Here is an 11,516-nt window from a genome sequence, read left to right as displayed (position 1 = left end):
TCTCTCTTCCTCGCGCGCTCTCTCTCTCGCGCACGCTCTCTCTCTCTCGGAGTGCGCGCTCTCTCTCTCTCGCGCACGCTCTCTCTCTCTCTCGAGCGCGCTCTGTCGCACACGCGCTCTCTCTCTCTCGCGCGGGGGCTCTCTCTCTCTCGCACCGCGCGCGCTCTCTCTCTCGCGCGTGCGCTCTCTCTCTCGCGCGCGCTCTCTCTCGCTGCGCGCGGTCTCTCTCGCGCGCGCGCTCTCTCTCTCGCACGCGCTCTCTCTCTCGCGCGCGCGCTCGCTCTCTCGCGCGCGCGCTCTCTCTCGCGCGCGCGGGTTAGGGGCTCGCTCTCCCTCACGCTCTCGCTCCCTCTCTCTCTCTCTCGCTCTCTCGCTCTCTCTCGCTCTCTCTCGCTCTCTCTCACTCTCTCGCTCTCTCTCGCTCTCTCTCGCTCTCTCTCTCTGCGCGCGCTCTCTCTCTCTCTCGCGCGCGCGCTCTCTCGCACACGCTCTCTCTCTCGCGCGCGCGGTCTCTCTCATGCGCGCGCTCTCTCTCTCGCACACACGCGCTCTCTCTCTCGCGCGCACTCTCTCTCTCTCAGCGCGCGCTGCGCTCTCTCTCGCGCGCGCGGGTTAGGGTTAGGGGCTCGCTCTCCCTCACGCTCTCGCTCCCTCTCTCTCTCTCGCTCTCTCTCGCTCTCTCTCGCTCTCTCTCGCATTCTCTCGCTCTCTCGCTCTCTCTCGCTCTCTCGCTCTCTCTCGCTCTCTCTCTCGTGCGCGCTCTCTCTCTCTCGCGCGCGCAGCGCTCTCTCGCACACGCTCTCTCTCTCGCGCGCGCTCTCTCTCTCATGCGCGCAGCGCTCTCTCTCTCGCGCGCGCGGTCTCTCTCATGCGCGCGCTCTCTCTCTCGCACACGCGCTCTCTCTCTCGCGCGCACTCTCTCTCTCTCGGCGCGCGCGCTCTCTCTCGCGCGCGCGGGTTAGGGTTAGGGGCTCACTCTCCCTCACGCTCTCGCTCCCTCTCTCTCTCTCGCTCTCTCTCGCTCTCTCTCGCTCTCTCTCGCTCTCTCTCGCTCTCTCGCTCTCTCTCGCTCTCTCGCTCTCTCTCGCTCTCTCTCTCGTGCGCGCTCCTCTCTCTCGCGCGCTGCGCGCGCTCTCTCGCACACGCTCTCTCTCTCGCGCGCGCGCTCTCTCTCTCATGCGCGCGCGCTCTCTCTCTCATGCGCGCGCGCGCTCTCTCTCTCGCGCAGCTGCGCGCTCTCTCTCGCGCGCGCGCGCTCTCTCTCGCGCGCGCGCTCTCTCTCGCGCGCGCGCGCTCTCTCTCGCGCGCGCGCTCTCTCTCGCGCGCGCGCGCGCTCTCTCTCGCGCGCGCGCTCTCTCTCTCTCGCGCGCGCGCTCTCTCTCTCGCAGCTGCGCGCGCCTCTCTCTCTCGCGCTCTCTCTCTCTCTCTCTCGCTGCGCTCTCTCTCTCTCGCGCGCTCTCTCTCTCGCACACGCGCTCTCTCTCTCACGTGCGCTCTCTCTCTCGCGCACGCTCTCTCTCTCTCTCCGCGCAAGCTCTCTCTCTCTCTCTCTCGCGCGCTCTCTCTGTCGCGCACTCTCTCTCGCGCGCGCTCTCTCTCTCTCTCGCACGCGCTCTCTCTCTCGCACGCGCGCTCTCTCGCGCGCTCGCGCTGCGCTGCGCTCTCTCTCTCACGCGCGCTGCGCGCGCTCTCTCGCGCGCGAGCGCAGCGCTCTCTCTCTCGCGCGCAGCGCGCGCGCTCTCTCTCTCGCGCGCGCGCTCTCTCTCTCGCGCAGCGGCGGGTTAGGGTTAGGGGCTCGCTCTCCCTCACGCTCTCGCTCCCTCTCTCTCTCTCGCTCTCTCGCTCTCTCTCGCTCTCTCTCGCTCTCCCTCGCTCTCTCTCGCTCTCTCTCGCTCTCTCTCGCTCTCTCGCTCTCTCTCGCTCTCTCTCTCGCGCACGCTCTCTCTCTCTCGCGCACAGCTCTCTCTCTCTCTCGCACGCGCTCTGTCGCGCGCGCGCTCTGTCGCGCGCAGCGCTCTCTCTCTCTCGCGCGCAGGGCTCTCTCTCTCTCGCACGCGCGCGCTCTCTCTCTCGCACGCTCTCTCTCTCGCACGCTCTCTCTCTCTCGCTGCGCTCTCTCTCTCTCGGGTGCGCGCTCTCTCTCTCGCGCACCGCTCTCTCTCTCTCTCGCACGCTCTCTCTCTCTCGCGCGCTCTCTCTCTCTCGTGCGCGGGCTCTCTCTCTCTCGCACGCGCGCGCTCTCTCTCTCGCGCGTGCGCTCTCTCTCGCGCGTGCTCTCTCTCGCGCGCGCGCTCTCTCTCTCGGGCGCGCGCTCTCTCTCTGTCGCGCGCAGCGCTCTCTCTCTCTCGCGCACGGGCTCTCTCTCTCTCGCACGCGCGCGCTCTCTCTCTCGCGCGTGCGCTCTCTCTCTCACGCGCGCTCTCTCTCTCGCGCGCGGTCTCTCTCTCGCGCGCGCGCTCTCTCTCTCGCGCGCGCGCTCTCTCTCTCGCGCGCGCGCTCTCGCTCGCACGCGCGCGCTCTCTCTCGCGCGCGCGGGTTAGGGTTAGGGGCTCGCTCTCCCTCACGCTCTCGCTCCCTATCTCTCTCGCTCTTTCGCTCTCTCTCGCTCTCTCTCGCTCTCTCGCTCTCTCTCGCTCTCTCTCTCGCGCGCGCTCTCTCTCTCTCTCGCGCTCTCTCTCTCTCGCGCACGCGCTCTCTCGCGCACGCTCTCTCTCTCGCTGCGCGCGGTCTCTCTCTCTCGCGCGCGGTCTCTCTCTCTCGCACGCGCTCTCTCTCTCGCGCGCGGTCTCTCTCTCGCGCGCGGTCTCTCTCTCTCGCACGCGCTCTCTCTCTCGCGCGCGCTCTCTCTCTCTCGCACGCGCGCTCTCTCTCGCGCGCGCGCTCTCTCTCTCTTTCGCGCGCTCTCTCTCTCGCGCACGCTCTCTCTCTCTCGGGTGCGCGCGCTCTCTCTCTCTCGCGCCACGCTCTCTCTCTCTCTCGAGCGCGCTCTGTCGCACACGCGCTCTCTCTCTCTCGCGCGGGGGCTCTCTCTCTCTCGCAGGCGCGCGCTCTCTCTCTCGCGCGTGCGCTCTCTCTCTCGCGCGCGCTCTCTCTCTCGCGCGCGGTCTCTCTCGCGCGCGGCGCTCTCTCTCTCTCGCACACGCTCTCTCTCTCGCGCGCGCGCTCTCTCTCGCGCGCGCGCGCGCGGGTTAGGGGCTCGCTCTCCCTCACGCTCTCGCTCCCTCTCTCTCTCTCGCTCTCTCGCTCTCTCTCGCTCTCTCTCGCTCTCTCTCGCACGCGCGCTCTCTCTCTCGCGCGCTCTCTCTCTCTCTCGCGCTCTCTCTCTCGCGTGCGCTCTCTCTCTCTCGCACGCGCGCGCTCTCTCTCTCTCTCTCGCGCGCGCGCTGTCTCTCTCTCTCGCACGCGCTCTGTCGCGCGCGCTCTCTCTCTCTCGCGCACGCTCTCTCTCTCTCGCACGCGCTCTGTCGCGCGCTGCGCTCTCTCTCTCTCGCACACGCGCTCTCACACGCGCACGCGCTCTCGCACGCGCGCTCTCTCTCGCGCGCGCGCTCTCTCTCTCTCGCGCGCTCTCTCTCTCTCGCTCTCTCTCTCTCTCTCGCGCGCTCGCTCTCTCTCTCTCGCGCGCGCTCTCTCTCTCTCGCACGCTCTCTCTCTCGCACTCTCTCCCTCGCTCTCTCTCTCTCCCACTCTGTCTCTTGCGCTCTCTCGCATTCTCTCTCGCACTCTCTCTCGCACTCTCTCTTTTGCGCTCTCTCTCTCGTGCTCTCTCTCTTGCGCTCTCTCTCAAGTGCTCTCTTGCACTCTCTCTCACGCTCTCTCTCACACGCGCTCTCGCACTCTCTCTCTCTCGCACGCTCTCTCTCTCTTGCTCTCTCTCCTCACGCTCTCTCTCTCGCTGTCTCTCTCGCTGTCTCTCTCTCTCTCACGCTCTCTCTCTTGCACTCTCTCTCGCTCTCTCTCGTGCTCTCTCTCTCCCACTCTGTCTCTTGCGCTCTCTCTCATGCACTCTCTCGCACTCTCTCTCCCGCTCTCTCTCTCACTCTCTCTTGCTCTCTCTCTCTCGCTCTCTCTCACGCTCTCTCTCTCTCTCACGCTCTCTCTCTTTCTTGCGTTCTTTCTCTCGTGCTCTTTCTCTCGCTCTCTCTCTCGCGCTCTCTCTCACGCTCTCTCTCTCTCACGCTCTCTCTCTCTCTCTCACGCTCTCTCTCGCACTTTCTCTTGCGCTCTGTCTCTCGCACTCTCTCTCACGCTCTCTCTCTCACTCTCTCTCGCGCTTTGTCTCTCGGGCTCTCTCTCTCTCTCACTGTCTCTCTCACTGTCTCTCTCACACTCTCTTGCACACTCTTTCTCTCGCTCTCTCTCTCGCGCTCTCTCTCTCACGCTCTCTCTCTCTCTCACGCTCTCTCTCTCGCACTTTCTCTTGCGCTCTGTCTCTCGCACTCTCTCTCACGCTCTCTCTCACGCTCTCTCTCTCACTCTCTCTCGCACTTTGTCTCTCGGGCTCTCTCTCTCTCACTGTCTCTCTCACACTCTCGCACACTCTCTCTCTCTCTCTCTCTCACTCTCTCGCTCTCTCTCACTCTCTCTCGCACACTTTGTCTCTCGGGCTCTCTCTCTCTCGCACTGTCTCTCTCACACTCTCCCTTGCACACTCTCTCTCTCGCTCTCTCTCTCACTCTCTCGCTCTCTCGCTCGCTCTCTCGCAATCGCTCTCACTCCCGCTCGCTCTCGCTCTCACTCCTTCTCGCTCTCTCTCTCTCGCGCTCTCTCGTACGCTCTCTCTCTCTCGCTCTCTCTCGCTCGCTCTCTCGCTCTCTCTTTGTGTATATGTGTATATGTGTATATGTCTATATCTGTATATGTCTAAATGTCTATATGTCTATATGTCTATATGTGTATATGTATATAGAGTGGCGGTCCTAGTGACGCCTTCAGCAAAAACTATTTTATGGCTATAAAACCTCTACTGCAGCTACAGCTGTGACACAAAAAATAATCAATAACTCAATGCACAACTGGAGCTTTTCAGACATTACAACCGGGCCAGGGGGGTGATTTTCCCGGGAAAAGACTGGAGCTTTTTAGACAACAGAACCGGGCCCGGAGTATCATTTCCCCGGTAAAAAGACAGCGATGAACTTCGATACGTCCATACGTGAAATGACAAAAATTGCACTAAAATGGGGCTAGCAGCATTTATTGATTAAATACAAATACTGGAGCTTTTCAGACATTACAACCGGGCCAGGGGGGTGATTTCCCTGGGAAAAGACAGCGATGGACGTCAATGGCGAAACGGCAAAAATTGCACTAAAATGGGGTAAAATCCACTTCCTAGCAGCATTTAGTGATTAGATACAAATATTGGTGCTTTTCAGACAATACAACCGGGCCAGGGTGGTGATTTCCCCGGGAAAAGACAGCGATGGACATCAATGGCGAAAAGGCAAAAATTGCACTAAAATGGGGTAAAATCCACTTCCTAGCAGCATTTAGTGATTAAATACAAACACTGGAGTATCAGAACCGGGCCCGGGAATTTCATACAATTGAAATATTATTTAGGAATATAGCCATATTTTACTCACCAAACTGTACACAGTATCCATCCTCCTTTCTTTTTTCCTTCTTTTCTGTCGCCATCGAAGCTAATGCTGTCAAGCCTGTCCTGTCGTATTTCTGGCATACGTTTTTATTCAATTTAGTGCTGAAAATGTTTGTTCCCGGTTGTGACAGGCTTGTTTGCTTTGGAGTTGTCTGACCTTTCTTAATTATGTCCAGCTTTTTTTCTTGAAAAGTCAGTCTTGAAAATGGCTTTAAATCAACACAACAATATATTTGTTTGTGCAGCTTGCTCCAGATATAGTTTGGTAGCTGGCTAGTCCACTCCATCACTAGCCAATCATAGTTGGTGAAAGCGATGACGTATCCCTACGCCTGCGAGAAGGCAATGGCGTATCCCTACGCCTGCAAGAAGGCCTTGGTGTCACCAAATTAAATTCTGATTGGTTAAAACAACAGTCTTATCAACACTTGTTTAATGCAGCAGTGCCTGCAGAACTGATTGTGAAAACCTTGAGGCAGATTTCTGACCCTGGCAACAAATAATGGATGAAATGTGATTGGTTAAATGCTTCAATATTAAAACACACATCTGGAAGCAGTGCAACCAGGGGGAAAGCAATGAAAAGAAGCTGACAGACAATTTGGAATTATTAATAAGTATTCATGGACAAAACATAATTAACATCAGTCTGTGATTCAGATATTTCTTAGGCCAGCAGAGAAGGCCTTGAAAGCGCTGGCGGCACACCACTGATACATACATACATACAGTTGTGGTCAAAAGTTTACATACACTTGTGAAGAACATAATGTCATGGCTCTCTTGAGTTTCCAGTTATTTCTACAACTCTGATTTTTCTCTGGCAGTGATTGGAACAGATACTTCTTTGTCAAAAAACATTCATAAAGTTTTGTTCTTTTATGACTTTATTATGGGTGAACAGAAAAAAGTGATCAAATCTGCTGGGTCAAAAATATACATACAGCAACTGTCAGGAGCGGCCTGTTTGTCCCTCCTGACGTGCCGTCAGAGAGAGCAGCTGCGGTCAATCTGCTGATTGCTTCCTGTTTTGATATTTAAAGATCAATGAGTCCTAGTACCATTGTCGGATCGTTACTCTGTTCCTGCATGCGTGCAGCATGCTGCCGTTTTGGTTCCAAGCCATTGTTGATTTGTAGATCCCAGTTGATTTATTATAGATGTTGTTTGAAGCTAACTGCCTCGATTCCCCTCCTGCTTCCCGCGGCTGGGTCCTAATCCATTCCTGATCGCGCCACGACGACGCGGCGCGATCGTAACAGAACGATCCGACCATAATGACCCAGCGGGAAGCCACCCACGCTCGCGCCGATGCTCTTGTCGACGCCAGCCACCTTTCTCGAAGCCCCCCGACCACATGGATTCAGCGAGAAGCTTCCCAAAGTCTTTTGGAGAGTTTATAATGGACACGCCGTGGTGTGGGCACCTCAGAGACGTTCTTGCAGCAGAGGAATCCCGACTAGGAGGTAATTCTGAGCCTCCATCCACCTTTAAACCCACCCTCCGCTCAACATGTCACACTGGGCTGCCAGCACAGCTAAGTCATAATACCCAAGTTCCGACACCCCCAGTTCATCGCCCAAGTTATTTAAATTCAAACTCCAGCAAGTTTTTTCCTCAATGGAGGGAGAATCCCCAGCCTCCATCGGCCCCGTTGGAACGCCAAATCTTTGTCGGTTGGGACTCTGACTTTTCTGAAGGTGAGGACGACCGGGAGCTAATTGATTTGTATGCTGAAGATTTGGACTCGGACAGTAATTTTCTTAGCCGATTCGGACTCCGATACGCTCCACCGGAGGACGTTGACCAATACTCCTCCGATTACTCCGACCTGGATTACCCCGACCAGCATCTGCCATCGGCTGGCCATCTACAGGGGACTACCGCCTGGCGGCCGGCGGGGAGGCTCAGGTAGGAGTTTCATACACCGCCCGTCTTGTCTTCTTGGGGAGGCGCAGCAGCGAGGTCTTTCACCTTGTCGGCTGGCCATCTACAATGGGCCACCACGTGGCGGCCAGTGTGCTGTGCCGTCCTCCCGGAGTAGACGGACAGTGCCGTGCCGCAGGGAGAAGCGGAAGGAGGGCCTGGACACTCAAGCCCCTGACCAAGCTCCTCGCCCAACCACGCCCGTCCAGACGCCTCGCCCGACCACGCCCATCCAGACACCTCGCCCGACCATGCCCGTCCAAGCTCCTCGCCCGACCACGCCGTTCCAAGCTTCCCAAGTTCCTGTGCCTAAGCCACGCAAAATACTCCCTTTGCCACCTGGGCCGCCAGTTGCACCCGTGCCGAAGCCACAAACCAGGCATCCGTTGCTGGCTGGGCCGCCTAGTTCCAGTCTGCCCATTTCCGGTCTGCCAAGTTCCGGCCTGCCCAGTTCCGGCCTGCCCAGTTCCGGCCTGCCCAGTTCCGGCCTGCCCAGTTCCGGACTGCCCAGTTCCGGTCTGTCAAGTTCTGGCCTGCCCAGTTCCTGGGTGCAGTCCCCGCCTGCCTAATTTCACCCTGGCCGGTTTCGGCCAGCCCAGTTCCTGGGTGCCCGGTTCCCGCCCGCCGAGCTCTTGCCCGCCCGGAAGCGGCGGCGATGCGCCGGGGCCCCTGGACGAGGGGGCCGGCAACGGCGGCGAGAGCGACTCTCCGGCGCCCCTGGATGAGGGGGCCGGCGACAGCGGCGAGCGCGACTCTCCGGCGCCCCTGGATGAGGGGGCCGGCGACAGCGACTCTCCGGTGCCCCTGGACGAGGGGGCCGGCGACGGCGGCAAGAGCAACTCTCCGGCGCCCCTGGACGAGGGGGCCGGCGACGGCGGCGAGAGCGACTCTCCGGCGCCCCTGGACGAGGGGGCCGGCGGCGAGACCGACACTCCGGCCCTCCCGGCCGAGGGGGCATGCGGCCCCCCGAGCAGCCAGGGTAAGGTGCCCGACGACTGTTCTGAAATTCTGGTGTCTAAGGGCAGAAGCTTGGCCAGCACTTAAAGGACCAGTGGGGAGGCCCGCCGGACCGGCTACTCCCACTCCTCTCCAAATGCCGACGCCCACCGGACCGACCACTCCCACGCCTCGTCACCGGCCGGCGCGGATGCCCGCCGGACCGGCCACTCCCACGCCTTGTCACCGGCCGGCGCGGACGCCCACCGGACCGGCCACTCCCACGCCTCGTCACCGGCCGGCGCGAACGCCCGCCGGACCGGCTCCTCCCTCGTCTCTTCACGGGCTGGCGCGGACGCCCCCGGACGATGATAACGGTCATGCACATTCGGCATTAGGACGTCTAGACGACGCGGCGCGATTGTAACAGCAACACGAAGTAGTAATTTTGGTGACTTAGAAAGTTGTCAGTGAAATGAGCTTCATAGCATGGCCTCTTAACTTCTTGAGTGATAATGAGTGACTACAGCTGGTGACTTGTCTGAGGCCATTTAAATAGGGCTCATTGGATGCAAACGCCCACAAACGCTACAATGGGAAAGTCAAAGGAGCTGAGCATGGATCTGAAAAAGCGGCTCATTTGTCAGGAGCGGCCCGTTTGTCCCTCCTGGCCTGCCGTCAAGGCAGGTGTGTGTATATATATGTATGTATATATATATGTATGTACAGACGCTCCCCTACTTACGAACGCAATTGGTTCCGAGCGATTGTTCATAAGTTGAATTTGTTTGTAAGTTGATTTAGTGCTATATTTTGTATTATAATTTATGTTTAAGGCCGATATAAGTATATTGAAGGTTTATATAAGTGCATTTGTATGTTTAAGGCTTGTATAAGTAACACGCATTGGTTTGTACTGAAAAAAAAACATTTAATAAAATGGAGAGAATATGTACAGTACTGTAGAGAGAGAGAGAGATTTATGTATTAGAAACTGGCCAAAAGAAGCGACCTAATGACGATTGCACAGTTTTCTTCTTTTTTTCATCATAAATGATGCGGTAGCACTGTAGGGCATCATTCAATTGATTTGCAAACTTTGTGCAACGTTCAATATTTGGGTCCTGCTGCTCATCTTTTTGTTTATAAATGGTACTGAAAGTGCAACGCTCACCACTCTCACGCGCATCAAGCTTCGTTATTATTGCCACTCGTTTCAAATGAAATGGCTTGCCTCTTCCTTGCAACTCCCTCAATAGAAGCCTTTAGCTTTTTACCAACCATATTCAATATTGGATGCATGAGATATTTAATGATACAAATGAAAAAGGTTCTTTGCACACTGGAGATACATTCACGCACTTCCGCATTGCAACGAAGAAGAAGGTAGATGCTGGGTGAGCTGAGCTCTCACAGCGCCAGGCGTCGGTATTAGCGGCGGAAAGAAGTACTACTCCGAAAAAGGCGCGAAATACAAAATTGGACTTGCGAACATTTTTGGACTTAAACGCAATTTGCAGACATGTTCGTATGTACCGTTGTTCGTAAGTTGAATGTTCGTAAGTAGGGGAGCGTCTGTATATATATGTATATATATGTATATATATGTATATATATATATATATATGTATATACAGACGCTCCCCTACTTACGAACGAGTTAGGTTCCGAGCGATTGTTCATAAGTTGAATTTGTTTGTAAGTTGATTCAGTGCTATATTTTGTTTTATAATTTATGTTTAAGGCCTATATAAGTATATTGAAGGTTTATATACGTTCATTTGTATGTTTAAGGCTTGTATAAGTAACACACATTGGTTTGTACTGAAAAAACATTTAATAAAATGGGGAGAATACATACAGTACTGTATACATACATTAGAGAGAGAGATATTTACTAGAAACTGGCCGAAAGAAGCGATCTAACGACGATTGCACAGTTTTCTTCTTTTTTTCATCATAAATGATGCGGTAGCACTGTATGGCATCATTCAATTGATTTGCAAACTTTGTGCAACGTTCAATATTTGGGTCCTGCTGCTCGATCTTTCTGTTGTATGCCCGTGAAACGCTCACCACTCTCACCCGCATCAAGCTTCGTTATTATTGCCACTCGTTTCAAATGAAATGGCTTGCATCTTCCTTGCAACTCCCTCAATAGAAGCATTTCGCTTTTTACCAACCATATTCAATAATGGATGCACGAGATATTTAATGATACAAATGAAAAAGGTTCTTTGCCCACTGGAGATACGTTCACGCACTTCCGCATTGCAACGAAGAAGGTAGATGCTGGGTGAGCTGAGCCCTCACAGCGCCAGGCGTCGGTATTAGCGGCGGAAAGAAGTACTACTCGGAAAAAAATACATAATTGGACTTACGACCATTTTTTGACTTAAACGCAATTTGCAGACATGTTCGTATGTACCGTTGTTCGTAAATTGAATGTTCGTAAGTAGGGGAGCGTCTGTATATGTATATATATATATATATGTATATATGTGTATATGTATGTGTATGTGTATATATATGTATATATATGTATGTATATTATATATATATATGTACATATACATATATATAAATATGTACATATATATATATATATATGTATATATATATGTATATATATATATAAATATGTATATATATGTATATTTATGTGTATATATATATGTATATATATCTGTATATATACGTGTATATATACGTGTATATGTATGTATGTATATATATGTATGTATATATATGTACATATATGTATATATGTATGTATATATATGTACATATATGTATATATGTATATATATATATGTATATATATATATATATATATATATATATATATATATATATATATATATGTATGTATGTTTATATATATATATATATGTATGTTTATATATATATGTTTATATATATATATGTATGTTTATATATATATGCATTTATATATATATAATATTGTGGTATGTGCGTTCTTTTCTTTGTTCTGAAAGTAATGGTGAGACAAGTGTCAACAAAAATACAGGCAAGACATTATTGAAGC

Source organism: Stigmatopora argus, chromosome 10 (genome assembly GCF_051989625.1).
Source record: "Stigmatopora argus isolate UIUO_Sarg chromosome 10, RoL_Sarg_1.0, whole genome shotgun sequence".
Lineage (NCBI taxonomy): Eukaryota > Metazoa > Chordata > Actinopteri > Syngnathiformes > Syngnathidae > Stigmatopora > Stigmatopora argus.
The sequence above is the reverse complement of the archived record's forward strand: the minus strand, read 5'-3'. Positions refer to the sequence as shown.